This window comes from Myotis nattereri, assembly GCF_964212035.1.
Source record: "Myotis nattereri genome assembly, contig: HAP1_SCAFFOLD_233, whole genome shotgun sequence".
NCBI classification, from domain to species: Eukaryota; Metazoa; Chordata; class Mammalia; order Chiroptera; family Vespertilionidae; genus Myotis; species Myotis nattereri.
In genome coordinates, this window is record NW_027669565.1 from 13,889 (window position 1) to 40,295 (window position 26,407).

Sequence of the window (26,407 nt, forward strand, 5' to 3'; positions counted from 1 at the left end):
TCCTGTAGAAGGTGAGGACCGGTGATCCTGCTCAGGGTCAGGATGGGTTTCCTGTGGATTAGAGAAAGGGTTCCCTTAGAGCTCCAGTATCAGAGAGGCTCCTGAACCAGGCTGGGCTGCCGTTTTGATAGGAGTTGGGGATCCGGGGCTCCTGAACACGGCGGGTCCAGGGGCCTGTCCAGCACAGGTTCTGCAAGAGGTTTCTGTTCAAGACGAGGACAGGGGCTCCCACGGGATGAGGAGGCTGGGGTTCTGTGGAGCGGCCAGGGAAGTTCTGGACAATCCCTGTCATGAGCAGGGACTACTGTGGTTCTTCAGTGGGCCAGTGTGCTGACGAGCTGAAGGGATGCTGTTCTGCTGATGCTCAACCACTGAGCCACAGCAGCCGGACTAGAGTAGTTTTTCAGCTGTTCATGAAGGAAAGCACCTGAGCCTTCCGCTGTTGTTGACCACAGTGAGCGCTCAGGAACGAGGGCTGCTTGCATCTAGGAGCCTCTGGGCAGTGGGGGGCTAAGTCATGGAGCCTGGCTCAGCCCTGTGCCACCAGCTGTGTGGCCTTGGGAGAGACGCTTAACCTGTCTGGGTTAGGATGTCACCTGACTCTGTGCATGCTCCAGTGTGAGGGATTGTTCCATGGAAGAACACATCCCAGGTGAGTGGGTGCATTGGGGAGGCAGTTGGCACTGTGGGGAGCTCACCACCTATGGGGTCTAAATATCCCCCCTAGAGATTATTTTGTCCTCCTAATCTCCCCCTCCTTCTCTACCATTTCCCACAGGGCTGCAGGCCGAGCTGGGCCGAGAGAGATAAGAGATGAGTGACAGGAGGGCCCATGGACAACCCCACGGTCGAGACCGGCCTCTGCCCTTCTTGCTGGCTGCCTTTCCAGCCCCACTCTTGGCCTCCCATTCCTGTCCTGAACATGTCTTCTGTCCCCTGGAGGTGGGCCCCTCACTTGCACCTGTATATAGATTGAGACCTCCACAAGCAAGTGTACAGAGCTGCTCACGCTGTCAGCCACTCGGAGGCACTGTGACAGGGCACAGGATGTGCGATACGCTCACAGGCACATGCTTGCACACAAGTGCTGCCCTTGCCAGACCCACAAAGACCTCCTGACACGCAGTACCTCAGGTCACACTGCTAGGTCTCCACATTCCGTCCTACACAGCCCTTGGTGAGCATCCCGGAAATGTTTATTGAGCAAATGCTGTGCCTGGTACACATGCTGTCACACCGTCTCAGAACCCCCTGCCTGGGGCACAATCACATGAGCACAGCCTCACATGTTGCCTCAGCACACCCCGTTGCACACATACCCCCACGTCCTCTCATACAGACACTGGTGTCCCGTTTCTCACAGTTGTCTGGTGTCATGCACACCATCTCTCAGAACCTCCCCCCCATGGTCACCACCTCACAGAGCATTCAGCCACCACACTCTCTCTGCCCATGACGTGTGCAGGTACACGCCGTATCATACACCCTGGTTGCTGTCACACGTGGTCTCACATACTAGTACACTCTTATACTTGCACATCATAACCCATTATCATGAAGGGTGACACGTGCTGTCTCACAGGGCCTCACGCCATCACCAGAGAACCACAGGCACCGTTGCACACCCCACCTACCACGGCTCTTTATTCAGTCCCACTCAGACTCACACCTCCAACTTCAGGACTCTGATGATTTATTTTACACATCATTGATGGCCCAGACCAAGAGCTGTGGGGGGCCCAGAGGCTGGGTTGTAGAAACTTCTGGCTCCACACCGAGAGGGACCCTACCCCTGCTCTGAGTCATGCTCTGTGTCCTCATGGGCTGAGTGGCGCCTCCACAGTGCAGGTGGTGGTGGGAGGCATGGGGCGTGTGGGGAAGGAGCCTGTGGGTGAACCCAACAGGGGCCCGGGGAAAGGCATGAGGTGGCTGACAGGCCCTGACAGCGCCACGGAGCCCGGGCCTTGGTAGAGATGGGCAGTATCAGGTGGGCCCAATCTCAAGCCTGAGGCCACTTCCCCACAATTCCCACCATCGCTGCCCCCAGCCACCACCATGAAGCCACCAGCCGGTGCATCCGCTGGTCCTGTGCCTCCCAGGCTCGACACTGGCTTCTTTTCTTTCTGTGATGGCCTGGGTTTTCTAGACTTTATACCACCCTTCTGCACGGTCCGTGGTCGGTTCACCTGATGAAAGAGAGGCCATGAGTGTTCCCCAACCTCAGACTTTTGCCTCTGTGTCTCCACCAGGGACACCCTCTCTACCGCACTCCTTCAGAGTCGGGAACTGGGTCAAGGACTAGGGGAGCAGGCCCCAGCTGTGGCCCAGATAATGCCCTAAGGAGTCATGAGCTTGTGAGGCCCTAAGCAATGGAAAGGCTGAGGGAGCCTCTAGCCATAGGACTAGCTGAGGGCTGGAGGGGAGGGGGAAGGAAATGAGAAATGGAGGAGAGAGAAGGGAGCAGGAGGGAAAAGACAGGCAGGGAGGAGATGAAGGTGCAGAGAAGAGAAGGGTGATAGGGAAGGAGGAGGGAGTAGGTTAACAGGGAGAAGAGAGAAAGGGAGATTGGAAGAATACAGGAAAGGAAAAGGAGAAGGAAGGCCAGGTTAGTGGGATGGGGGTGCAGGGGGCAGGCTCCAAGAGGCAGGGCGCACCTGGTGTCGCTTGTAATAAAGGCCGCAGGCATTGCACACGGGGTCTCTATTGGCATTCAGCCGCCACACTGCCGTGATGGTTGTCTGGCAGTTGGTGCACTGGGCACCTGCCCGCTTGCTGACCTTCTGGGGGCAGCAAGAATGTGAGGGTCAGTGCATTGGGGGGGGTGGAGGACCCAGGAGGTGAGGGTCAGGGTGCAGGCAGGGCTTCCTGGACAAGGCATAGACTGAGGGTGCTCTGAGGGGCGAGGACATGGCCTCCTGTCCCGGGGCTTTCCAAATGGCGTGGGGTGCTTCATCAGTGGTTCTCAGCGTTGGCGGACATTGGACTCACTTGGGGAGTCGAAAACAATCCTGATGGCCAGGCAGCGCCCCAGACCAAGTAAATCAACCCATCTCGGGAGGGCCCCACGGTGATCCCAGTGTGTAGCCAAGGATGAAAACTGCTGTGCAGGGAGTGGACGGCGTGCCTGCTTGCAGCCCGAGGGTGTGCTGAGGGTAGACACTGCTGTACAGAGCTGGGTCCCTGAGTGGATGGGGCAGGGAGGGGGCATGTGGGTTCTCATAGAGTGTGAGGGCAGAGAGAGATCCCTGCCCGGAGTGAGAACAGAGTACCTGGGTGAGGGGAGGCCGGCCTGGGCTCTTACCCGGCGCCTTTGGGGCTTGTTGTGCCTGGTCATCGTCTGACCACCGGCATTGCACAGGTGGCACTGAGGAGTGGCTTTCGCTCTGCCGGACTTTCGCTCTGCCGGACTCTCGCTGTGCCTGGTACACATGCTGTCACAGCGTCTCAGAACCACCCTGCACGGCGCACAATCCCAGGGCTCTGGTGAGGTGGACAGGGGCAAGAGGGACCAGGCTCAGCCCAACTTTGCCTTGGACCCCATCCCCCTCCTCAACCTCCCTGTCCCTTTGGGGGAACCTCACCACAGGTGGACAGGGGCAGGGTTCCTTGGAGGTTGGCGGAGGAATAGACCGCTGGATTGGGGGGGCTTCTGGTTGGTGGAAAGAAGCTCCTAGGAAAGTCGGGGGGCCCGTAGGCACTGCTGGGGACAGGGATGGAGGAAGGCACCGCAGGCCCCAGCGCCAACAGGTCCGGACGCAGTCGCTGTGTCCTGATGTTCTCTAGGACGGTGCCTCTTGCATAGGAATCTTCTAAGGCCTGGGGATCGGTGTACTCCCAGGTGGGGCTCACCGTTGCGGGAGGGTAGAGCCCCGTGCTGCCATAGGACCAGCTGGTGTGTGGTGAGCCTCCTGGGGTCCCCTCCACACAGCAGAGGCATGCATTAACCTCGAAGACTGTTTGGGGTGTGGGTGGGTATGGGAAGGAAGAAAGAAGGGAACAGAAGGTCTGAAGCCATCCTGCTTTCAAGATGCAGTGATTCCCAACAGCCCCACATGGTGGCCAGCCTTCCCACCTTCCTTCCCATAGGTTGCCAGAGCAGCTGCTGGCCATTGGGTGACTCCTGGGTCTGAGCCCCAGTGGTCACTCTGGCAGCTGCAGCCACCAGCAGCCTTTTCCCAATGGGCTTTTAGCATAACTTTGTGGAGCCCCATGGGCCACTCAACTAGGGTCACCCCCACCTCCTTACCGTATTCATGCCCAATGAGGCAGTCTGGGGATGTACGTTCCCAGGTCTGCACATACACAGGGAACGTGATCCACAGAGCCTCGTGAAGGCTTCTGGCCATTTCTAAGATGGCTTCTTTGTGGGGTTCTACCCTAGCTAAGGGTCTCCATGGATACCCCAGCAACATGGAACCCTGCCAGGACAGCCAGGGCAGCAGCTGCCTGCATATGCTGCAACTGGGGCGGGGAGCGAACGGAAACCCAGGTGCATGCCGTTGTCTGGGAATCAAACCCGAGACCCTTCAGTGCACAAGCCCATGCTCTAACCACTGAGAACACCAGCCAGTGCTCGTAAGAGGGCCCATGAGAGGTTCCTGTGGGCCAGGCCTGGAAGTTGCATCTGCCACTCTGCTCACTCGATTGATCAGAACTGTCACATGTCCACCTGACATTGCAACAAGGCTGGGAAAGTGAGCGAGTCAGGAAGAAAGGGGAGCAGGGTTGAAAAGCCTATAGCAGTGCCTGCTACAGGATTCTGTAGACTCCCCAGAGCTACGCTGTTTCATGTGGTGGCCACTAGCCACAGTCAAGACAGTGGCTCCTGTACAAGGGGAGGGCAAGGCTTCCACACCAAGGCTGTCAGAGAGAGTCACATCAGGGCTTCCGATACAGGGTCAGGAGGGTGTTTCCAGAGGGCAAGTTTAGGGGTTCCTATGAACGATCAGGTCAGAGATTCCCGATACAGGTCCAGTTACGGATTTCTGTTGGAAGTCAGGGAAAGGTTTCTGCAGAATCCAGCACTGTTATAGGCAAGGCTTCCTGTAGAGGGTCAGAGCCATGGAGCCAGCACAGGGTTAGGTCAGCAAGCCCTGCACAGTGTCTGGGCAGGGGGTCCTGTGCCAGGTGAGGCTGTCGGTGCCTATATAGGATGAGGTCTGGACTTAAAGTTAGGGGGTCAGGACAGGTGCCTCCCACAGATTCAGGAAAGGTTTTCCATGTAAGTTCAAGATTGAAGTTCACATTGAGAGTTGGATCGCAGGTTCCTGTGGACTCTGTGGGGTAGCGTGTGAGGTAGGGATTGTTGTGCAGAGTGACGTCAGGGGTCATTGTCAATGATGTAAGCAAGGCTCCTGAACTCAATCAGGGTTCCCAAAGAGTTTACAGATGGGGGTTTCTTTGTTTAAAATATATTTTTAAAGATTTCAGAGAGGAAGGGAGAGGGATAGAAACATCAATGGTAAGAGAGAATTTCTGCAGACAGAGTCCGGGAGGTGGTTTCAGAACTAGATTTTAAGATGAGCCAAGTGGTTGTAAAATGCTACCTGGACGGCAGGGCTGCAGTGCAGTGTGAGGACAGAGCTGTCCCGTCCAAGGTCCAGGCAGGATTCCTATAGAGATGGAGTCCCATGAAGAGGGTCAGGCCAGGCATTTCTATAAGGGTGGGTGGGGCAGGCTCTGTCCTGCCACCAGGGAAGGCGGAGGTTCCTGTGCTGTGGTGGCAGGACAGGGTGCCTCCTGTAGAAGGTGAGGACCGGTGATCCTGCTCAGGGTCAGGATGGGTTTCCTGTGGATTAGAGAAAGGGTTCCCTTAGAGCTCCAGTATCAGAGAGGCTCCTGAACCAGGCTGGGCTGCCGTTTTGATAGGAGTTGGGGATCTGGGGCTCCTGAACACGGCGGGTCCAGGGGCCTGTCCAGCACAGGTTCTGCAAGAGGTTTCTGTTCAAGACGAGGACAGGGGCTCCCACGGGATGAGGAGGCTGGGGTTCTGTGGAGCGGCCAGGGAAGTTCTGGACAATCCCTGTCATGAGCAGGGACTACTGTGGTTCTTCAGTGGGCCAGTGTGCTGACGAGCTGAAGGGATGCTGTTCTGCTGATGCTCAACCACTGAGCCACAGCAGCCGGACTAGAGTAGTTTTTCAGCTGTTCATGAAGGAAAGCACCTGAGCCTTCCGCTGTTGTTGACCACAGTGAGCGCTCAGGAACGAGGGCTGCTTGCGTCTAGGAGCCTCTGGGCAGTGGGGGCTAAGTCATGGAGCCTGGCTCAGCCCTGTGCCACCAGCTGTGTGGCCTTGGGAGAGACGCTTAACCTGTCTGGGTTAGGATGTCACCTGACTCTGTGCATGCTCCAGTGTGAGGGATTGTTCCATGGAAGAACACATCCCAGGTGAGTGGGTGCATTGGGGAGGCAGTTGGCACTGTGGGGAGCTCACCACCTATGGGGTCTAAATATCCCCCCTAGAGATTATTTTGTCCTCCTAATCTCCCCCTCCTTCTCTACCATTTCCCACAGGGCTGCAGGCCGAGCTGGGCCGAGAGAGATAAGAGATGAGTGACAGGAGGGCCCATGGACAACCCCACGGTCGCAGACCGGCCTCTGCCCTTCTTGCTGGCTGCCTTTCCAGCCCCACTCTTGGCCTCCCATTCCTGTCCTGAACATGTCTTCTGTCCCCTGGAGGTGGGCCCCTCACTTGCACCTGTATATAGATTGAGACCTCCACAAGCAAGTGTACAGAGCTGCTCACGCTGTCAGCCACTCGGAGGCACTGTGACAGGGCACAGGATGTGCGATACGCTCACAGGCACATGCTTGCACACAAGTGCTGCCCTTGCCAGACCCACAAAGACCTCCGGACACGCAGTACCTCAGGTCACACTGCTAGGTCTCCACATTCCGTCCTACACAGCCCTTGGTGAGCATCCCGGAAATGTTTATTGAGCAAATGCTGTGCCTGGTACACTTGCTGTCACACCTTCTCAGAACCACCCTGCCTGGGGCACAATCACATGAGCACAGCCTCACATGTTGCCTCAGCACACCCCGTTGCACACATACCCCCACGTCCTCTCATACAGTCACTGGTGTCCCGTTTCTCACAGTCGTCTGGTGTCATGCACACCATCTCTCAGAACCTCACCCCCATGGTCACCACCTCACAGAGCATTCAGCCACCACACTGTCTCTGCCCATGACGTGTGCAGGTACACGCCGTATCATACACCCTGGTTGCTGTCACACGTGGTCTCACATACTAGTACACTCTTATACTTGCACATCATAACCCATTATCATGAAGGGTGACACGTGCTGTCTCACAGGGCCTCACGCCATCACCAGAGAACCACAGGCACCGTTGCACACCCCACCTACCACGGCTCTTTATTCAGTCCCACTCAGACTCACACCTCCAACTTCAGGACTCTGATGATTTATTTTACACATCATTGATGGCCCAGACCAAGAGCTGTGGGGGGCCCAGAGGCTGGGTTGTAGAAACTTCTGGCTCCACACCGAGAGGGACCCTACCCCTGCTCTGAGTCATGCTCTGTGTCCTCATGGGCTGAGTGGCGCCTCCAGAGTGCAGGTGGTGGTGGGAGGCATGGGGCCTGTGGGGAAGGAGCCTGTGGGTGAACCCAACAGGGGCCCGGGGAAAGGCATGAGGTGGCTGACAGGCCCTTACAGCGCCACGGAGCCCGGGCCTTGGTAGAGATGGGCAGTATCAGGTGGGCCCAATCTCAAGCCTGAGGCCACTTCCCCACAATTCCCACCATCGCTGCCCCCAGCCACCACCATGAAGCCACCAGCCGGTGCATCCGCTGGTCCTGTGCCTCCCAGGCTCGACACTGGCTTCTTTTCTTTCTGTGATGGCCTGGGTTTTCTAGACTTTATACCACCCTTCTGCACGGTCCGTGGTCGGTTCACCTGATGAAAGAGAGGCCATGAGTGTTCCCCAACCTCAGACTTTTGCCTCTGTGTCTCCACCAGGGACACCCTCTCCACCGCACTCCTTCAGAGTCGGGAACTGGGTCAAGGACTAGGGGAGCAGGCCCCAGCTGTGGCCCAGATAATGCCCTAAGGAGTCATGAGCTTGTGAGGCCCTAAGCAATGGAAAGGCTGAGGGAGCCTCTAGCCATAGGACTAGCTGAGGGCTGGAGGGGAGGGGGAAGGAAATGAGAAATGGAGGAGAGAGAAGGGAGCAGGAGGGAAAAGACAGGCAGGGAGGAGATGAAGGTGCAGAGAAGAGAAGGGTGATAGGGAAGGAGGAGGGAGTAGGTTAACAGGGAGAAGAGAGAAAGGGAGATTGGAAGAATACAGGAAAGGAAAAGGAGAAGGAAGGCCAGGTTAGTGGGATGGGGGTGCAGGGGGCAGGCTCCAAGAGGCAGGGCGCACCTGGTGTCGCTTGTAATAAAGGCCGCAGGCATTGCACACGGGGTCTCTATTGGCATTCAGCCGCCACACTGCCGTGATGGTTGTCTGGCAGTTGGTGCACTGGGCACCTGCCCGCTTGCTGACCTTCTGGGGGCAGCAAGAATGTGAGGGTCAGTGCATTGGGGGGGGTGGAGGACCCAGGAGGTGAGGGTCAGGGTGCAGGCAGGGCTTCCTGGACAAGGCATAGACTGAGGGTGCTCTGAGGGGCGAGGACATGGCCTCCTGTCCCGGGGCTTTCCAAATGGCGTGGGGTGCTTCATCAGTGGTTCTCAGCGTTGGCGGACATTGGACTCACTTGGGGAGTCGAAAACAATCCTGATGGCCAGGCAGCGCCCCAGACCAAGTAAATCAACCCATCTCGGGAGGGCCCCACGGTGATCCCAGTGTGTAGCCAAGGATGAAAACTGCTGTGCAGGGAGTGGACGGCGTGCCTGCTTGCAGCCCGAGGGTGTGCTGAGGGTAGACACTGCTGTACAGAGCTGGGTCCCTGAGTGGATGGGGCAGGGAGGGGGCATGTGGGTTCTCATAGAGTGTGAGGGCAGAGAGAGATCCCTGCCCGGAGTGAGAACAGAGTACCTGGGTGAGGGGAGGCCGGCCTGGGCTCTTACCCGGCGCCTTTGGGGCTTGTTGTGCCTGGTCATCGTCTGACCACCGGCATTGCACAGGTGGCACTGAGGAGTGGCTTTCGCTCTGCCGGACTTTCGCTCTGCCGGACTCTCGCTGTGCCTGGTACACATGCTGTCACAGCGTCTCAGAACCACCCTGCACGGCGCACAATCCCAGGGCTCTGGTGAGGTGGACAGGGGCAAGAGGGACCAGGCTCAGCCCAACTTTGCCTTGGACCCCATCCCCCTCCTCAACCTCCCTGTCCCTTTGGGGGAACCTCACCACAGGTGGACAGGGGCAGGGTTCCTTGGAGGTTGGCGGAGGAATAGACCGCTGGATTGGGGGGGCTTCTGGTTGGTGGAAAGAAGCTCCTAGGAAAGTCGGGGGGCCCGTAGGCACTGCTGGGGACAGGGATGGAGGAAGGCACCGCAGGCCCCAGCGCCAACAGGTCCGGACGCAGTCGCTGTGTCCTGATGTTCTCTAGGACGGTGCCTCTTGCATAGGAATCTTCTAAGGCCTGGGGATCGGTGTACTCCCAGGTGGGGCTCACCGTTGCGGGAGGGTAGAGCCCCGTGCTGCCATAGGACCAGCTGGTGTGTGGTGAGCCTCCTGGGGTCCCCTCCACACAGCAGAGGCATGCATTAACCTCGAAGACTGTTTGGGGTGTGGGTGGGTATGGGAAGGAAGAAAGAAGGGAACAGAAGGTCTGAAGCCATCCTGCTTTCAAGATGCAGTGATTCCCAACAGCCCCACATGGTGGCCAGCCTTCCCACCTTCCTTCCCATAGGTTGCCAGAGCAGCTGCTGGCCATTGGGTGACTCCTGGGTCTGAGCCCCAGTGGTCACTCTGGCAGCTGCAGCCACCAGCAGCCTTTTCCCAATGGGCTTTTAGCATAACTTTGTGGAGCCCCATGGGCCACTCAACTAGGGTCACCCCCACCTCCTTACCGTATTCATGCCCAATGAGGCAGTCTGGGGATGTACGTTCCCAGGTCTGCACATACACAGGGAACGTGATCCACAGAGCCTCGTGAAGGCTTCTGGCCATTTCTAAGATGGCTTCTTTGTGGGGTTCTACCCTAGCTAAGGGTCTCCATGGATACCCCAGCAACATGGAACCCTGCCAGGACAGCCAGGGCAGCAGCTGCCTGCATATGCTGCAACTGGGGCGGGGAGCGAACGGAAACCCAGGTGCATGCCGTTGTCTGGGAATCAAACCCGAGACCCTTCAGTGCACAAGCCCATGCTCTAACCACTGAGAACACCAGCCAGTGCTCGTAAGAGGGCCCATGAGAGGTTCCTGTGGGCCAGGCCTGGAAGTTGCATCTGCCACTCTGCTCACTCGATTGATCCGAACTGTCACATGTCCACCTGACATTGCAACAAGGCTGGGAAAGTGAGCGAGTCAGGAAGAAAGGGGAGCAGGGTTGAAAAGCCTATAGCAGTGCCTGCTACAGGATTCTGTAGACTCCCCAGAGCTACGCTGTTTCATGTGGTGGCCACTAGCCACAGTCAAGACAGTGGCTCCTGTACAAGGCGAGGGCAAGGCTTCCACACCAAGGCTGTCAGAGAGAGTCACATCAGGGCTTCCGATACAGGGTCAGGAGGGTGTTTCCAGAGGGCAAGTTTAGGGGTTCCTATGAACGATCAGGTCAGAGATTCCCGATACAGGTCCAGTTACGGATTTCTGTTGGAAGTCAGGGAAAGGTTTCTGCAGAATCCAGCACTGTTATAGGCAAGGCTTCCTGTAGAGGGTCAGAGCCATGGAGCCAGCACAGGGTTAGGTCAGCAAGCCCTGCACAGTGTCTGGGCAGGGGGTCCTGTGCCAGGTGAGGCTGTCGGTGCCTATATAGGATGAGGTCTGGACTTAAAGTTAGGGGGTCAGGACAGGTGCCTCCCACAGATTCAGGAAAGGTTTTCCATGTAAGTTCAAGATTGAAGTTCACATTGAGAGTTGGATCGCAGGTTCCTGTGGACTCTGTGGGGTAGCGTGTGAGGTAGGGATTGTTGTGCAGAGTGACGTCAGGGGTCATTGTCAATGATGTAAGCAAGGCTCCTGAACTCAATCAGGGTTCCCAAAGAGTTTACAGATGGGGGTTTCTTTGTTTAAAATATATTTTTAAAGATTTCAGAGAGGAAGGGAGAGGGATAGAAACATCAATGGTAAGAGAGAATTTCTGCAGACAGAGTCCGGGAGGTGGTTTCAGAACTAGATTTTAAGATGAGCCAAGTGGTTGTAAAATGCTACCTGGACGGCAGGGCTGCAGTGCAGTGTGAGGACAGAGCTGTCCCGTCCAAGGTCCAGGCAGGATTCCTATAGAGATGGAGTCCCATGAAGAGGGTCAGGCCAGGCATTTCTATAAGGGTGGGTGGGGCAGGCTCTGTCCTGCCACCAGGGAAGGCGGAGGTTCCTGTGCTGTGGTGGCAGGACAGGGTGCCTCCTGTAGAAGGTGAGGACCGGTGATCCTGCTCAGGGTCAGGATGGGTTTCCTGTGGATTAGAGAAAGGGTTCCCTTAGAGCTCCAGTATCAGAGAGGCTCCTGAACCAGGCTGGGCTGCCGTTTTGATAGGAGTTGGGGATCCGGGGCTCCTGAACACGGCGGGTCCAGGGGCCTGTCCAGCACAGGTTCTGCAAGAGGTTTCTGTTCAAGACGAGGACAGGGGCTCCCACGGGATGAGGAGGCTGGGGTTCTGTGGAGCGGCCAGGGAAGTTCTGGACAATCCCTGTCATGAGCAGGGACTACTGTGGTTCTTCAGTGGGCCAGTGTGCTGACGAGCTGAAGGGATGCTGTTCTGCTGATGCTCAACCACTGAGCCACAGCAGCCGGACTAGAGTAGTTTTTCAGCTGTTCATGAAGGAAAGCACCTGAGCCTTCCGCTGTTGTTGACCACAGTGAGCGCTCAGGAACGAGGGCTGCTTGCGTCTAGGAGCCTCTGGGCAGTGGGGGGCTAAGTCATGGAGCCTGGCTCAGCCCTGTGCCACCAGCTGTGTGGCCTTGGGAGAGACGCTTAACCTGTCTGGGTTAGGATGTCACCTGACTCTGTGCATGCTCCAGTGTGAGGGATTGTTCCATGGAAGAACACATCCCAGGTGAGTGGGTGCATTGGGGAGGCAGTTGGCACTGTGGGGAGCTCACCACCTATGGGGTCTAAATATCCCCCCTAGAGATTATTTTGTCCTCCTAATCTCCCCCTCCTTCTCTACCATTTCCCACAGGGCTGCAGGCCGAGCTGGGCCGAGAGAGATAAGAGATGAGTGACAGGAGGGCCCATGGACAACCCCACGGTCGCAGACCGGCCTCTGCCCTTCTTGCTGGCTGCCTTTCCAGCCCCACTCTTGGCCTCCCATTCCTGTCCTGAACATGTCTTCTGTCCCCTGGAGGTGGGCCCCTCACTTGCACCTGTATATAGATTGAGACCTCCACAAGCAAGTGTACAGAGCTGCTCACGCTGTCAGCCACTCGGAGGCACTGTGACAGGGCACAGGATGTGCGATACGCTCACAGGCACATGCTTGCACACAAGTGCTGCCCTTGCCAGACCCACAAAGACCTCCGGACACGCAGTACCTCAGGTCACACTGCTAGGTCTCCACATTCCGTCCTACACAGCCCTTGGTGAGCATCCCGGAAATGTTTATTGAGCAAATGCTGTGCCTGGTACACTTGCTGTCACACCGTCTCAGAACCACCCTGCCTGGGGCACAATCACATGAGCACAGCCTCACATGTTGCCTCAGCACACCCCGTTGCACACATACCCCCACGTCCTCTCATACAGTCACTGGTGTCCCGTTTCTCACAGTCGTCTGGTGTCATGCACACCATCTCTCAGAACCTCACCCCCATGGTCACCACCTCACAGAGCATTCAGCCACCACACTGTCTCTGCCCATGACGTGTGCAGGTACACGCCGTATCATACACCCTGGTTGCTGTCACACGTGGTCTCACATACTAGTACACTCTTATACTTGCACATCATAACCCATTATCATGAAGGGTGACACGTGCTGTCTCACAGGGCCTCACGCCATCACCAGAGAACCACAGGCACCGTTGCACACCCCACCTACCACGGCTCTTTATTCAGTCCCACTCAGACTCACACCTCCAACTTCAGGACTCTGATGATTTATTTTACACATCATTGATGGCCCAGACCAAGAGCTGTGGGGGGCCCAGAGGCTGGGTTGTAGAAACTTCTGGCTCCACACCGAGAGGGACCCTACCCCTGCTCTGAGTCATGCTCTGTGTCCTCATGGGCTGAGTGGCGCCTCCAGAGTGCAGGTGGTGGTGGGAGGCATGGGGCCTGTGGGGAAGGAGCCTGTGGGTGAACCCAACAGGGGCCCGGGGAAAGGCATGAGGTGGCTGACAGGCCCTTACAGCGCCACGGAGCCCGGGCCTTGGTAGAGATGGGCAGTATCAGGTGGGCCCAATCTCAAGCCTGAGGCCACTTCCCCACAATTCCCACCATCGCTGCCCCCAGCCACCACCATGAAGCCACCAGCCGGTGCATCCGCTGGTCCTGTGCCTCCCAGGCTCGACACTGGCTTCTTTTCTTTCTGTGATGGCCTGGGTTTTCTAGACTTTATACCACCCTTCTGCACGGTCCGTGGTCGGTTCACCTGATGAAAGAGAGGCCATGAGTGTTCCCCAACCTCAGACTTTTGCCTCTGTGTCTCCACCAGGGACACCCTCTCTACCGCACTCCTTCAGAGTCGGGAACTGGGTCAAGGACTAGGGGAGCAGGCCCCAGCTGTGGCCCCGATAATGCCCTAAGGAGTCATGAGCTTGTGAGGCCCTAAGCAATGGAAAGGCTGAGGGAGCCTCTAGCCATAGGACTAGCTGAGGGCTGGAGGGGAGGGGGAAGGAAATGAGAAATGGAGGAGAGAGAAGGGAGCAGGAGGGAAAAGACAGGCAGGGAGGAGATGAAGGTGCAGAGAAGAGAAGGGTGATAGGGAAGGAGGAGGGAGTAGGTTAACAGGGAGAAGAGAGAAAGGGAGATTGGAAGAATACAGGAAAGGAAAAGGAGAAGGAAGGCCAGGTTAGTGGGATGGGGGTGCAGGGGGCAGGCTCCAAGAGGCAGGGCGCACCTGGTGTCGCTTGTAATAAAGGCCGCAGGCATTGCACACGGGGTCTCTATTGGCATTCAGCCGCCACACTGCCGTGATGGTTGTCTGGCAGTTGGTGCACTGGGCACCTGCCCGCTTGCTGACCTTCTGGGGGCAGCAAGAATGTGAGGGTCAGTGCATTGGGGGGGTGGAGGACCCAGGAGGTGAGGGTCAGGGTGCAGGCAGGGCTTCCTGGACAAGGCATAGACTGAGGGTGCTCTGAGGGGCGAGGACATGGCCTCCTGTCCCGGGGCTTTCCAAATGGCGTGGGGTGCTTCATCAGTGGTTCTCAGCGTTGGCGGACATTGGACTCACTTGGGGAGTCGAAAACAATCCTGATGGCCAGGCAGCGCCCCAGACCAAGTAAATCAACCCATCTCGGGAGGGCCCCACGGTGATCCCAGTGTGTAGCCAAGGATGAAAACTGCTGTGCAGGGAGTGGACGGCGTGCCTGCTTGCAGCCCGAGGGTGTGCTGAGGGTAGACACTGCTGTACAGAGCTGGGTCCCTGAGTGGATGGGGCAGGGAGGGGGCATGTGGGTTCTCATAGAGTGTGAGGGCAGAGAGAGATCCCTGCCCGGAGTGAGAACAGAGTACCTGGGTGAGGGGAGGCCGGCCTGGGCTCTTACCCGGCGCCTTTGGGGCTTGTTGTGCCTGGTCATCGTCTGACCACCGGCATTGCACAGGTGGCACTGAGGAGTGGCTTTCGCTCTGCCGGACTTTCGCTCTGCCGGACTCTCGCTGTGCCTGGTACACATGCTGTCACAGCGTCTCAGAACCACCCTGCACGGCGCACAATCCCAGGGCTCTGGTGAGGTGGACAGGGGCAAGAGGGACCAGGCTCAGCCCAACTTTGCCTTGGACCCCATCCCCCTCCTCAACCTCCCTGTCCCTTTGGGGGAACCTCACCACAGGTGGACAGGGGCAGGGTTCCTTGGAGGTTGGCGGAGGAATAGACCGCTGGATTGGGGGGGCTTCTGGTTGGTGGAAAGAAGCTCCTAGGAAAGTCGGGGGGCCCGTAGGCACTGCTGGGGACAGGGATGGAGGAAGGCACCGCAGGCCCCAGCGCCAACAGGTCCGGACGCAGTCGCTGTGTCCTGATGTTCTCTAGGACGGTGCCTCTTGCATAGGAATCTTCTAAGGCCTGGGGATCGGTGTACTCCCAGGTGGGGCTCACCGTTGCGGGAGGGTAGAGCCCCGTGCTGCCATAGGACCAGCTGGTGTGTGGTGAGCCTCCTGGGGTCCCCTCCACACAGCAGAGGCATGCATTAACCTCGAAGACTGTTTGGGGTGTGGGTGGGTATGGGAAGGAAGAAAGAAGGGAACAGAAGGTCTGAAGCCATCCTGCTTTCAAGATGCAGTGATTCCCAACAGCCCCACATGGTGGCCAGCCTTCCCACCTTCCTTCCCATAGGTTGCCAGAGCAGCTGCTGGCCATTGGGTGACTCCTGGGTCTGAGCCCCAGTGGTCACTCTGGCAGCTGCAGCCACCAGCAGCCTTTTCCCAATGGGCTTTTAGCATAACTTTGTGGAGCCCCATGGGCCACTCAACTAGGGTCACCCCCACCTCCTTACCGTATTCATGCCCAATGAGGCAGTCTGGGGATGTACGTTCCCAGGTCTGCACATACACAGGGAACGTGATCCACAGAGCCTCGTGAAGGCTTCTGGCCATTTCTAAGATGGCTTCTTTGTGGGGTTCTACCCTAGCTAAGGGTCTCCATGGATACCCCAGCAACATGGAACCCTGCCAGGACAGCCAGGGCAGCAGCTGCCTGCATATGCTGCAACTGGGGCGGGGAGCGAACGGAAACCCAGGTGCATGCCGTTGTCTGGGAATCAAACCCGAGACCCTTCAGTGCACAAGCCCATGCTCTAACCACTGAGAACACCAGCCAGTGCTCGTAAGAGGGCCCATGAGAGGTTCCTGTGGGCCAGGCCTGGAAGTTGCATCTGCCACTCTGCTCACTCGATTGATCCGAACTGTCACATGTCCACCTGACATTGCAACAAGGCTGGGAAAGTGAGCGAGTCAGGAAGAAAGGGGAGCAGGGTTGAAAAGCCTATAGCAGTGCCTGCTACAGGATTCTGTAGACTCCCCAGAGCTACGCTGTTTCATGTGGTGGCCACTAGCCACAGTCAAGACAGTGGCTCCTGTACAAGGGGAGGGCAAGGCTTCCACACCAAGGCTGTCAGAGAGAGTCACATCAGGGCTTCCGATACAGGGTCAGGAGGGTGTTTCCAGAGGGCAAGTTTAGGGGTTCCTATGAACGATCAGGTCAGAGATTCCCGATACAGGTCCAGTTACGGATTTCTGTTGGAAGTCAGGGAAAGGTTTCTGCAGAATCCAGCACTGTTATAGGCAAGGCTTCCTGTAGAGGGTCAGAGCCATGGAGCCAGCACAGGGTTAGGTCAGCAAGCCCTGCACAGTGTCTGGGCAGGGGGTCCTGTGCCAGGTGAGGCTGTCGGTGCCTATATAGGATGAGGTCTGGACTTAAAGTTAGGGGGTCAGGACAGGTGCCTCCCACAGATTCAGGAAAGGTTTTCCATGTAAGTTCAAGATTGAAGTTCACATTGAGAGTTGGATCGCAGGTTCCTGTGGACTCTGTGGGGTAGCGTGTGAGGTAGGGATTGTTGTGCAGAGTGACGTCAGGGGTCATTGTCAATGATGTAAGCAAGGCTCCTGAACTCAATCAGGGTTCCCAAAGAGTTTACAGATGGGGGTTTCTTTGTTTAAAATATATTTTTAAAGATTTCAGAGAGGAAGGGAGAGGGATAGAAACATCAATGGTAAGAGAGAATTTCTGCAGACAGAGTCCGGGAGGTGGTTTCAGAACTAGATTTTAAGATGAGCCAAGTGGTTGTAAAATGCTACCTGGACGGCAGGGCTGCAGTGCAGTGTGAGGACAGAGCTGTCCCGTCCAAGGTCCAGGCAGGATTCCTATAGAGATGGAGTCCCATGAAGAGGGTCAGGCCAGGCATTTCTATAAGGGTGGGTGGGGCAGGCTCTGTCCTGCCACCAGGGAAGGCGGAGGTTCCTGTGCTGTGGTGGCAGGACAGGGTGCCTCCTGTAGAAGGTGAGGACCGGTGATCCTGCTCAGGGTCAGGATGGGTTTCCTGTGGATTAGAGAAAGGGTTCCCTTAGAGCTCCAGTATCAGAGAGGCTCCTGAACCAGGCTGGGCTGCCGTTTTGATAGGAGTTGGGGATCCGGGGCTCCTGAACACGGCGGGTCCAGGGGCCTGTCCAGCACAGGTTCTGCAAGAGGTTTCTGTTCAAGACGAGGACAGGGGCTCCCACGGGATGAGGAGGCTGGGGTTCTGTGGAGCGGCCAGGGAAGTTCTGGACAATCCCTGTCATGAGCAGGGACTACTGTGGTTCTTCAGTGGGCCAGTGTGCTGACGAGCTGAAGGGATGCTGTTCTGCTGATGCTCAACCACTGAGCCACAGCAGCCGGACTAGAGTAGTTTTTCAGCTGTTCATGAAGGAAAGCACCTGAGCCTTCCGCTGTTGTTGACCACAGTGAGCGCTCAGGAACGAGGGCTGCTTGCGTCTAGGAGCCTCTGGGCAGTGGGGGGCTAAGTCATGGAGCCTGGCTCAGCCCTGTGCCACCAGCTGTGTGGCCTTGGGAGAGACGCTTAACCTGTCTGGGTTAGGATGTCACCTGACTCTGTGCATGCTCCAGTGTGAGGGATTGTTCCATGGAAGAACACATCCCAGGTGAGTGGGTGCATTGGGGAGGCAGTTGGCACTGTGGGGAGCTCACCACCTATGGGGTCTAAATATCCCCCCTAGAGATTATTTTGTCCTCCTAATCTCCCCCTCCTTCTCTACCATTTCCCACAGGGCTGCAGGCCGAGCTGGGCCGAGAGAGATAAGAGATGAGTGACAGGAGGGCCCATGGACAACCCCACGGTCGCAGACCGGCCTCTGCCCTTCTTGCTGGCTGCCTTTCCAGCCCCACTCTTGGCCTCCCATTCCTGTCCTGAACATGTCTTCTGTCCCCTGGAGGTGGGCCCCTCACTTGCACCTGTATATAGATTGAGACCTCCACAAGCAAGTGTACAGAGCTGCTCACGCTGTCAGCCACTCGGAGGCACTGTGACAGGGCACAGGATGTGCGATACGCTCACAGGCACATGCTTGCACACAAGTGCTGCCCTTGCCAGACCCACAAAGACCTCCGGACACGCAGTACCTCAGGTCACACTGCTAGGTCTCCACATTCCGTCCTACACAGCCCTTGGTGAGCATCCCGGAAATGTTTATTGAGCAAATGCTGTGCCTGGTACACTTGCTGTCACACCGTCTCAGAACCACCCTGCCTGGGGCACAATCACATGAGCACAGCCTCACATGTTGCCTCAGCACACCCCGTTGCACACATACCCCCACGTCCTCTCATACAGTCACTGGTGTCCCGTTTCTCACAGTTGTCTGGTGTCATGCACACCATCTCTCAGAACCTCCCCCCCATGGTCACCACCTCACAGAGCATTCAGCCACCACACTGTCTCTGCCCATGACGTGTGCAGGTACACGCCGTATCATACACCCTGGTTGCTGTCACACGTGGTCTCACATACTAGTACACTCTTATACTTGCACATCATAACCCATTATCATGAAGGGTGACACGTGCTGTCTCACAGGGCCTCACGCCATCACCAGAGAACCACAGGCACCGTTGCACACCCCACCTACCACGGCTCTTTATTCAGTCCCACTCAGACTCACACCTCCAACTTCAGGACTCTGATGATTTATTTTACACATCATTGATGGCCCAGACCAAGAGCTGTGGGGGGCCCAGAGGCTGGGTTGTAGAAACTTCTGGCTCCACACCGAGAGGGACCCTACCCCTGCTCTGAGTCATGCTCTGTGTCCTCATGGGCTGAGTGGCGCCTCCACAGTGCAGGTGGTGGTGGGAGGCATGGGGCCTGTGGGGAAGGAGCCTGTGGGTGAACCCAACAGGGGCCCGGGGAAAGGCATGAGGTGGCTGACAGGCCCTTACAGCGCCACGGAGCCCGGGCCTTGGTAGAGATGGGCAGTATCAGGTGGGCCCAATCTCAAGCCTGAGGCCACTTCCCCACAATTCCCACCATCGCTGCCCCCAGCCACCACCATGAAGCCACCAGCCGGTGCATCCGCTGGTCCTGTGCCTCCCAGGCTCGACACTGGCTTCTTTTCTTTCTGTGATGGCCTGGGTTTTCTAGACTTTATACCACCCTTCTGCACGGTCCGTGGTCGGTTCACCTGATGAAAGAGAGGCCATGAGTGTTCCCCAACCTCAGACTTTTGCCTCTGTGTCTCCACCAGGGACACCCTCTCTACCGCACTCCTTCAGAGTCGGGAACTGGGTCAAGGACTAGGGGAGCAGGCCCCAGCTGTGGCCCAGATAATGCCCTAAGGAGTCATGAGCTTGTGAGGCCCTAAGCAATGGAAAGGCTGAGGGAGCCTCTAGCCATAGGACTAGCTGAGGGCTGGAGGGGAGGGGGAAGGAAATGAGAAATGGAGGAGAGAGAAGGGAGCAGGAGGGAAAAGACAGGCAGGGAGGAGATGAAGGTGCAGAGAAGAGAAGGGTGATAGGGAAGGAGGAGGGAGTAGGTTAACAGGGAGAAGAGAGAAAGGGAGATTGGAAGAATACAGGAAAGGAAAAGGAGAAGGAAGGCCAGGTTAGTGGGATGGGGGTGCAGGGGGCAGGCTCCAAGAGGCAGGGCGCACCTGGTGTCGCTTGTAATAAAGGCCGCAGGCATTGCACACGGGGTCTCTATTGGCATTCAGCCGCCACACTGCCGTGATGGTTGTCTGGCAGTTGGTGCACTGGGCACCTGCCCGCTTGCTGACCTTCTGGGGGCAGCAAGAATGTGAGGGTCAGTGCATTGGGGGGGTGGAGGACCCAGGAGGTGAGGGTCAGGGTGCAGGCAGGGCTTCCTGGACAAGGCATAGACTGAGGGTGCTCTGAGGGGCGAGGACATGGCCTCCTGTCCCGGGGCTTTCCAAATGGCGTGGGGTGCTTCATCAGTGGTTCTCAGCGTTGGCGGACATTGGACTCACTTGGGGAGTCGAAAACAATCCTGATGGCCAGGCAGCGCCCCAGACCAAGTAAATCAACCCATCTCGGGAGGGCCCCACGGTGATCCCAGTGTGTAGCCAAGGATGAAAACTGCTGTGCAGGGAGTGGACGGCGTGCCTGCTTGCAGCCCGAGGGTGTGCTGAGGGTAGACACTGCTGTACAGAGCTGGGTCCCTGAGTGGATGGGGCAGGGAGGGGGCATGTGGGTTCTCATAGAGTGTGAGGGCAGAGAGAGATCCCTGCCCGGAGTGAGAACAGAGTACCTGGGTGAGGGGAGGCCGGCCTGGGCTCTTACCCGGCGCCTTTGGGGCTTGTTGTGCCTGGTCATCGTCTGACCACCGGCATTGCACAGGTGGCACTGAGGAGTGGCTTTCGCTCTGCCGGACTTTCGCTCTGCCGGACTCTCGCTGTGCCTGGTACACATGCTGTCACAGCGTCTCAGAACCACCCTGCACGGCGCACAATCCCAGGGCTCTGGTGAGGTGGACAGGGGCAAGAGGGACCAGGCTCAGCCCAACTTTGCCTTGGACCCCATCCCCCTCCTCAACCTCCCTGTCCCTTTGGGGGAACCTCACCACAGGTGGACAGGGGCAGGGTTCCTTGGAGGTTGGCGGAGGAATAGACCGCTGGATTGGGGGGGCTTCTGGTTGGTGGAAAGAAGCTCCTAGGAAAGTCGGGGGGCCCGTAGGCACTGCTGGGGACAGGGATGGAGGAAGGCACCGCAGGCCCCAGCGCCAACAGGTCCGGACGCAGTCGCTGTGTCCTGATGTTCTCTAGGACGGTGCCTCTTGCATAGGAATCTTCTAAGGCCTGGGGATCGGTGTACTCCCAGGTGGGGCTCACCGTTGCGGGAGGGTAGAGCCCCGTGCTGCCATAGGACCAGCTGGTGTGTGGTGAGCCTCCTGGGGTCCCCTCCACACAGCAGAGGCATGCATTAACCTCGAAGACTGTTTGGGGTGTGGGTGGGTATGGGAAGGAAGAAAGAAGGGAACAGAAGGTCTGAAGCCATCCTGCTTTCAAGATGCAGTGATTCCCAACAGCCCCACATGGTGGCCAGCCTTCCCACCTTCCTTCCCATAGGTTGCCAGAGCAGCTGCTGGCCATTGGGTGACTCCTGGGTCTGAGCCCCAGTGGTCACTCTGGCAGCTGCAGCCACCAGCAGCCTTTTCCCAATGGGCTTTTAGCATAACTTTGTGGAGCCCCATGGGCCACTCAACTAGGGTCACCCCCACCTCCTTACCGTATTCATGCCCAATGAGGCAGTCTGGGGATGTACGTTCCCAGGTCTGCACATACACAGGGAACGTGATCCACAGAGCCTCGTGAAGGCTTCTGGCCATTTCTAAGATGGCTTCTTTGTGGGGTTCTACCCTAGCTAAGGGTCTCCATGGATACCCCAGCAACATGGAACCCTGCCAGGACAGCCAGGGCAGCAGCTGCCTGCATATGCTGCAACTGGGGCGGGGAGCGAACGGAAACCCAGGTGCATGCCGTTGTCTGGGAATCAAACCCGAGACCCTTCAGTGCACAAGCCCATGCTCTAACCACTGAGAACACCAGCCAGTGCTCGTAAGAGGGCCCATGAGAGGTTCCTGTGGGCCAGGCCTGGAAGTTGCATCTGCCACTCTGCTCACTCGATTGATCCGAACTGTCACATGTCCACCTGACATTGCAACAAGGCTGGGAAAGTGAGCGAGTCAGGAAGAAAGGGGAGCAGGGTTGAAAAGCCTATAGCAGTGCCTGCTACAGGATTCTGTAGACTCCCCAGAGCTACGCTGTTTCATGTGGTGGCCACTAGCCACAGTCAAGACAGTGGCTCCTGTACAAGGGGAGGGCAAGGCTTCCACACCAAGGCTGTCAGAGAGAGTCACATCAGGGCTTCCGATACAGGGTCAGGAGGGTGTTTCCAGAGGGCAAGTTTAGGGGTTCCTATGAACGATCAGGTCAGAGATTCCCGATACAGGTCCAGTTACGGATTTCTGTTGGAAGTCAGGGAAAGGTTTCTGCAGAATCCAGCACTGTTATAGGCAAGGCTTCCTGTAGAGGGTCAGAGCCATGGAGCCAGCACAGGGTTAGGTCAGCAAGCCCTGCACAGTGTCTGGGCAGGGGGTCCTGTGCCAGGTGAGGCTGTCGGTGCCTATATAGGATGAGGTCTGGACTTAAAGTTAGGGGGTCAGGACAGGTGCCTCCCACAGATTCAGGAAAGGTTTTCCATGTAAGTTCAAGATTGAAGTTCACATTGAGAGTTGGATCGCAGGTTCCTGTGGACTCTGTGGGGTAGCGTGTGAGGTAGGGATTGTTGTGCAGAGTGACGTCAGGGGTCATTGTCAATGATGTAAGCAAGGCTCCTGAACTCAATCAGGGTTCCCAAAGAGTTTACAGATGGGGGTTTCTTTGTTTAAAATATATTTTTAAAGATTTCAGAGAGGAAGGGAGAGGGATAGAAACATCAATGGTAAGAGAGAATTTCTGCAGACAGAGTCCGGGAGGTGGTTTCAGAACTAGATTTTAAGATGAGCCAAGTGGTTGTAAAATGCTACCTGGACGGCAGGGCTGCAGTGCAGTGTGAGGACAGAGCTGTCCCGTCCAAGGTCCAGGCAGGATTCCTATAGAGATGGAGTCCCATGAAGAGGGTCAGGCCAGGCATTTCTATAAGGGTGGGTGGGGCAGGCTCTGTCCTGCCACCAGGGAAGGCGGAGGTTCCTGTGCTGTGGTGGCAGGACAGGGTGCCTCCTGTAGAAGGTGAGGACCGGTGATCCTGCTCAGGGTCAGGATGGGTTTCCTGTGGATTAGAGAAAGGGTTCCCTTAGAGCTCCAGTATCAGAGAGGCTCCTGAACCAGGCTGGGCTGCCGTTTTGATAGGAGTTGGGGATCCGGGGCTCCTGAACACGGCGGGTCCAGGGGCCTGTCCAGCACAGGTTCTGCAAGAGGTTTCTGTTCAAGACGAGGACAGGGGCTCCCACGGGATGAGGAGGCTGGGGTTCTGTGGAGCGGCCAGGGAAGTTCTGGACAATCCCTGTCATGAGCAGGGACTACTGTGGTTCTTCAGTGGGCCAGTGTGCTGACGAGCTGAAGGGATGCTGTTCTGCTGATGCTCAACCACTGAGCCACAGCAGCCGGACTAGAGTAGTTTTTCAGCTGTTCATGAAGGAAAGCACCTGAGCCTTCCGCTGTTGTTGACCACAGTGAGCGCTCAGGAACGAGGGCTGCTTGCGTCTAGGAGCCTCTGGGCAGTGGGGGGCTAAGTCATGGAGCCTGGCTCAGCCCTGTGCCACCAGCTGTGTGGCCTTGGGAGAGACGCTTAACCTGTCTGGGTTAGGATGTCACCTGACTCTGTGCATGCTCCAGTGTGAGGGATTGTTCCATGGAAGAACACATCCCAGGTGAGTGGGTGCATTGGGGAGGCAGTTGGCACTGTGGGGAGCTCACCACCTATGGGGTCTAAATATCCCCCCTAGAGATTATTTTGTCCTCCTAATCTCCCCCTCCTTCTCTACCATTTCCCACAGGGCTGCAGGCCGAGCTGGGCCGAGAGAGATAAGAGATGAGTGACAGGAGGGCCCATGGACAACCCCACGGTCGCAGACCGGCCTCTGCCCTTCTTGCTGGCTGCCTTTCCAGCCCCACTCTTGGCCTCCCATTCCTGTCCTGAACATGTCTTCTGTCCCCTGGAGGTGGGCCCCTCACTTGCACCTGTATATAGATTGAGACCTCCACAAGCAAGTGTACAGAGCTGCTCACGCTGTCAGCCACTCGGAGGCACTGTGACAGGGCACAGGATGTGCGATACGCTCACAGGCACATGCTTGCACACAAGTGCTGCCCTTGCCAGACCCACAAAGACCTCCGGACACGCAGTACCTCAGGTCACACTGCTAGGTCTCCACATTCCGTCCTACACAGCCCTTGGTGAGCATCCCGGAAATGTTTATTGAGCAAATGCTGTGCCTGGTACACTTGCTGTCACACCGTCTCAGAACCACCCTGCCTGGGGCACAATCACATGAGCACAGCCTCACATGTTGCCTCAGCACACCCCGTTGCACACATACCCCCACGTCCTCTCATACAGTCACTGGTGTCCCGTTTCTCACAGTTGTCTGGTGTCATGCACACCATCTCTCAGAACCTCCCCCCCATGGTCACCACCTCACAGAGCATTCAGCCACCACACTGTCTCTGCCCATGACGTGTGCAGGTACACGCCGTATCATACACCCTGGTTGCTGTCACACGTGGTCTCACATACTAGTACACTCTTATACTTGCACATCATAACCCATTATCATGAAGGGTGACACGTGCTGTCTCACAGGGCCTCACGCCATCACCAGAGAACCACAGGCACCGTTGCACACCCCACCTACCACGGCTCTTTATTCAGTCCCACTCAGACTCACACCTCCAACTTCAGGACTCTGATGATTTATTTTACACATCATTGATGGCCCAGACCAAGAGCTGTGGGGGGCCCAGAGGCTGGGTTGTAGAAACTTCTGGCTCCACACCGAGAGGGACCCTACCCCTGCTCTGAGTCATGCTCTGTGTCCTCATGGGCTGAGTGGCGCCTCCACAGTGCAGGTGGTGGTGGGAGGCATGGGGCCTGTGGGGAAGGAGCCTGTGGGTGAACCCAACAGGGGCCCGGGGAAAGGCATGAGGTGGCTGACAGGCCCTTACAGCGCCACGGAGCCCGGGCCTTGGTAGAGATGGGCAGTATCAGGTGGGCCCAATCTCAAGCCTGAGGCCACTTCCCCACAATTCCCACCATCGCTGCCCCCAGCCACCACCATGAAGCCACCAGCCGGTGCATCCGCTGGTCCTGTGCCTCCCAGGCTCGACACTGGCTTCTTTTCTTTCTGTGATGGCCTGGGTTTTCTAGACTTTATACCACCCTTCTGCACGGTCCGTGGTCGGTTCACCTGATGAAAGAGAGGCCATGAGTGTTCCCCAACCTCAGACTTTTGCCTCTGTGTCTCCACCAGGGACACCCTCTCTACCGCACTCCTTCAGAGTCGGGAACTGGGTCAAGGACTAGGGGAGCAGGCCCCAGCTGTGGCCCAGATAATGCCCTAAGGAGTCATGAGCTTGTGAGGCCCTAAGCAATGGAAAGGCTGAGGGAGCCTCTAGCCATAGGACTAGCTGAGGGCTGGAGGGGAGGGGGAAGGAAATGAGAAATGGAGGAGAGAGAAGGGAGCAGGAGGGAAAAGACAGGCAGGGAGGAGATGAAGGTGCAGAGAAGAGAAGGGTGATAGGGAAGGAGGAGGGAGTAGGTTAACAGGGAGAAGAGAGAAAGGGAGATTGGAAGAATACAGGAAAGGAAAAGGAGAAGGAAGGCCAGGTTAGTGGGATGGGGGTGCAGGGGGCAGGCTCCAAGAGGCAGGGCGCACCTGGTGTCGCTTGTAATAAAGGCCGCAGGCATTGCACACGGGGTCTCTATTGGCATTCAGCCGCCACACTGCCGTGATGGTTGTCTGGCAGTTGGTGCACTGGGCACCTGCCCGCTTGCTGACCTTCTGGGGGCAGCAAGAATGTGAGGGTCAGTGCATTGGGGGGGTGGAGGACCCAGGAGGTGAGGGTCAGGGTGCAGGCAGGGCTTCCTGGACAAGGCATAGACTGAGGGTGCTCTGAGGGGCGAGGACATGGCCTCCTGTCCCGGGGCTTTCCAAATGGCGTGGGGTGCTTCATCAGTGGTTCTCAGCGTTGGCGGACATTGGACTCACTTGGGGAGTCGAAAACAATCCTGATGGCCAGGCAGCGCCCCAGACCAAGTAAATCAACCCATCTCGGGAGGGCCCCACGGTGATCCCAGTGTGTAGCCAAGGATGAAAACTGCTGTGCAGGGAGTGGACGGCGTGCCTGCTTGCAGCCCGAGGGTGTGCTGAGGGTAGACACTGCTGTACAGAGCTGGGTCCCTGAGTGGATGGGGCAGGGAGGGGGCATGTGGGTTCTCATAGAGTGTGAGGGCAGAGAGAGATCCCTGCCCGGAGTGAGAACAGAGTACCTGGGTGAGGGGAGGCCGGCCTGGGCTCTTACCCGGCGCCTTTGGGGCTTGTTGTGCCTGGTCATCGTCTGACCACCGGCATTGCACAGGTGGCACTGAGGAGTGGCTTTCGCTCTGCCGGACTTTCGCTCTGCCGGACTCTCGCTGTGCCTGGTACACATGCTGTCACAGCGTCTCAGAACCACC

The 26,407-nt window shown here is 57.3% G+C and overlaps 2 pseudogenes across 2 annotated transcripts; both read right to left on the bottom strand.

The window, feature by feature from the left end:
• Positions 1-19,032: 19,032 nt before the first annotated feature.
• On the bottom strand, positions 19,033-24,759 carry LOC308512602 (erythroid transcription factor-like; annotated as a pseudogene). Its single transcript has 3 exons — positions 24,739-24,759; positions 19,870-19,995; positions 19,033-19,401 (listed from the first exon to the last, which is right to left on the bottom strand). The product of its transcript is annotated as an erythroid transcription factor-like (transcript).
• An 11-nt stretch (positions 24,760-24,770) lies between these two features.
• Positions 24,771-25,733, bottom strand: LOC308512601 (erythroid transcription factor-like; annotated as a pseudogene). The gene is made up of 2 exons: positions 25,608-25,733; positions 24,771-25,139 (listed from the first exon to the last, which is right to left on the bottom strand). The product of its transcript is annotated as an erythroid transcription factor-like (transcript).
• Between the last annotated feature and the right edge of the window lie 674 nt (positions 25,734-26,407).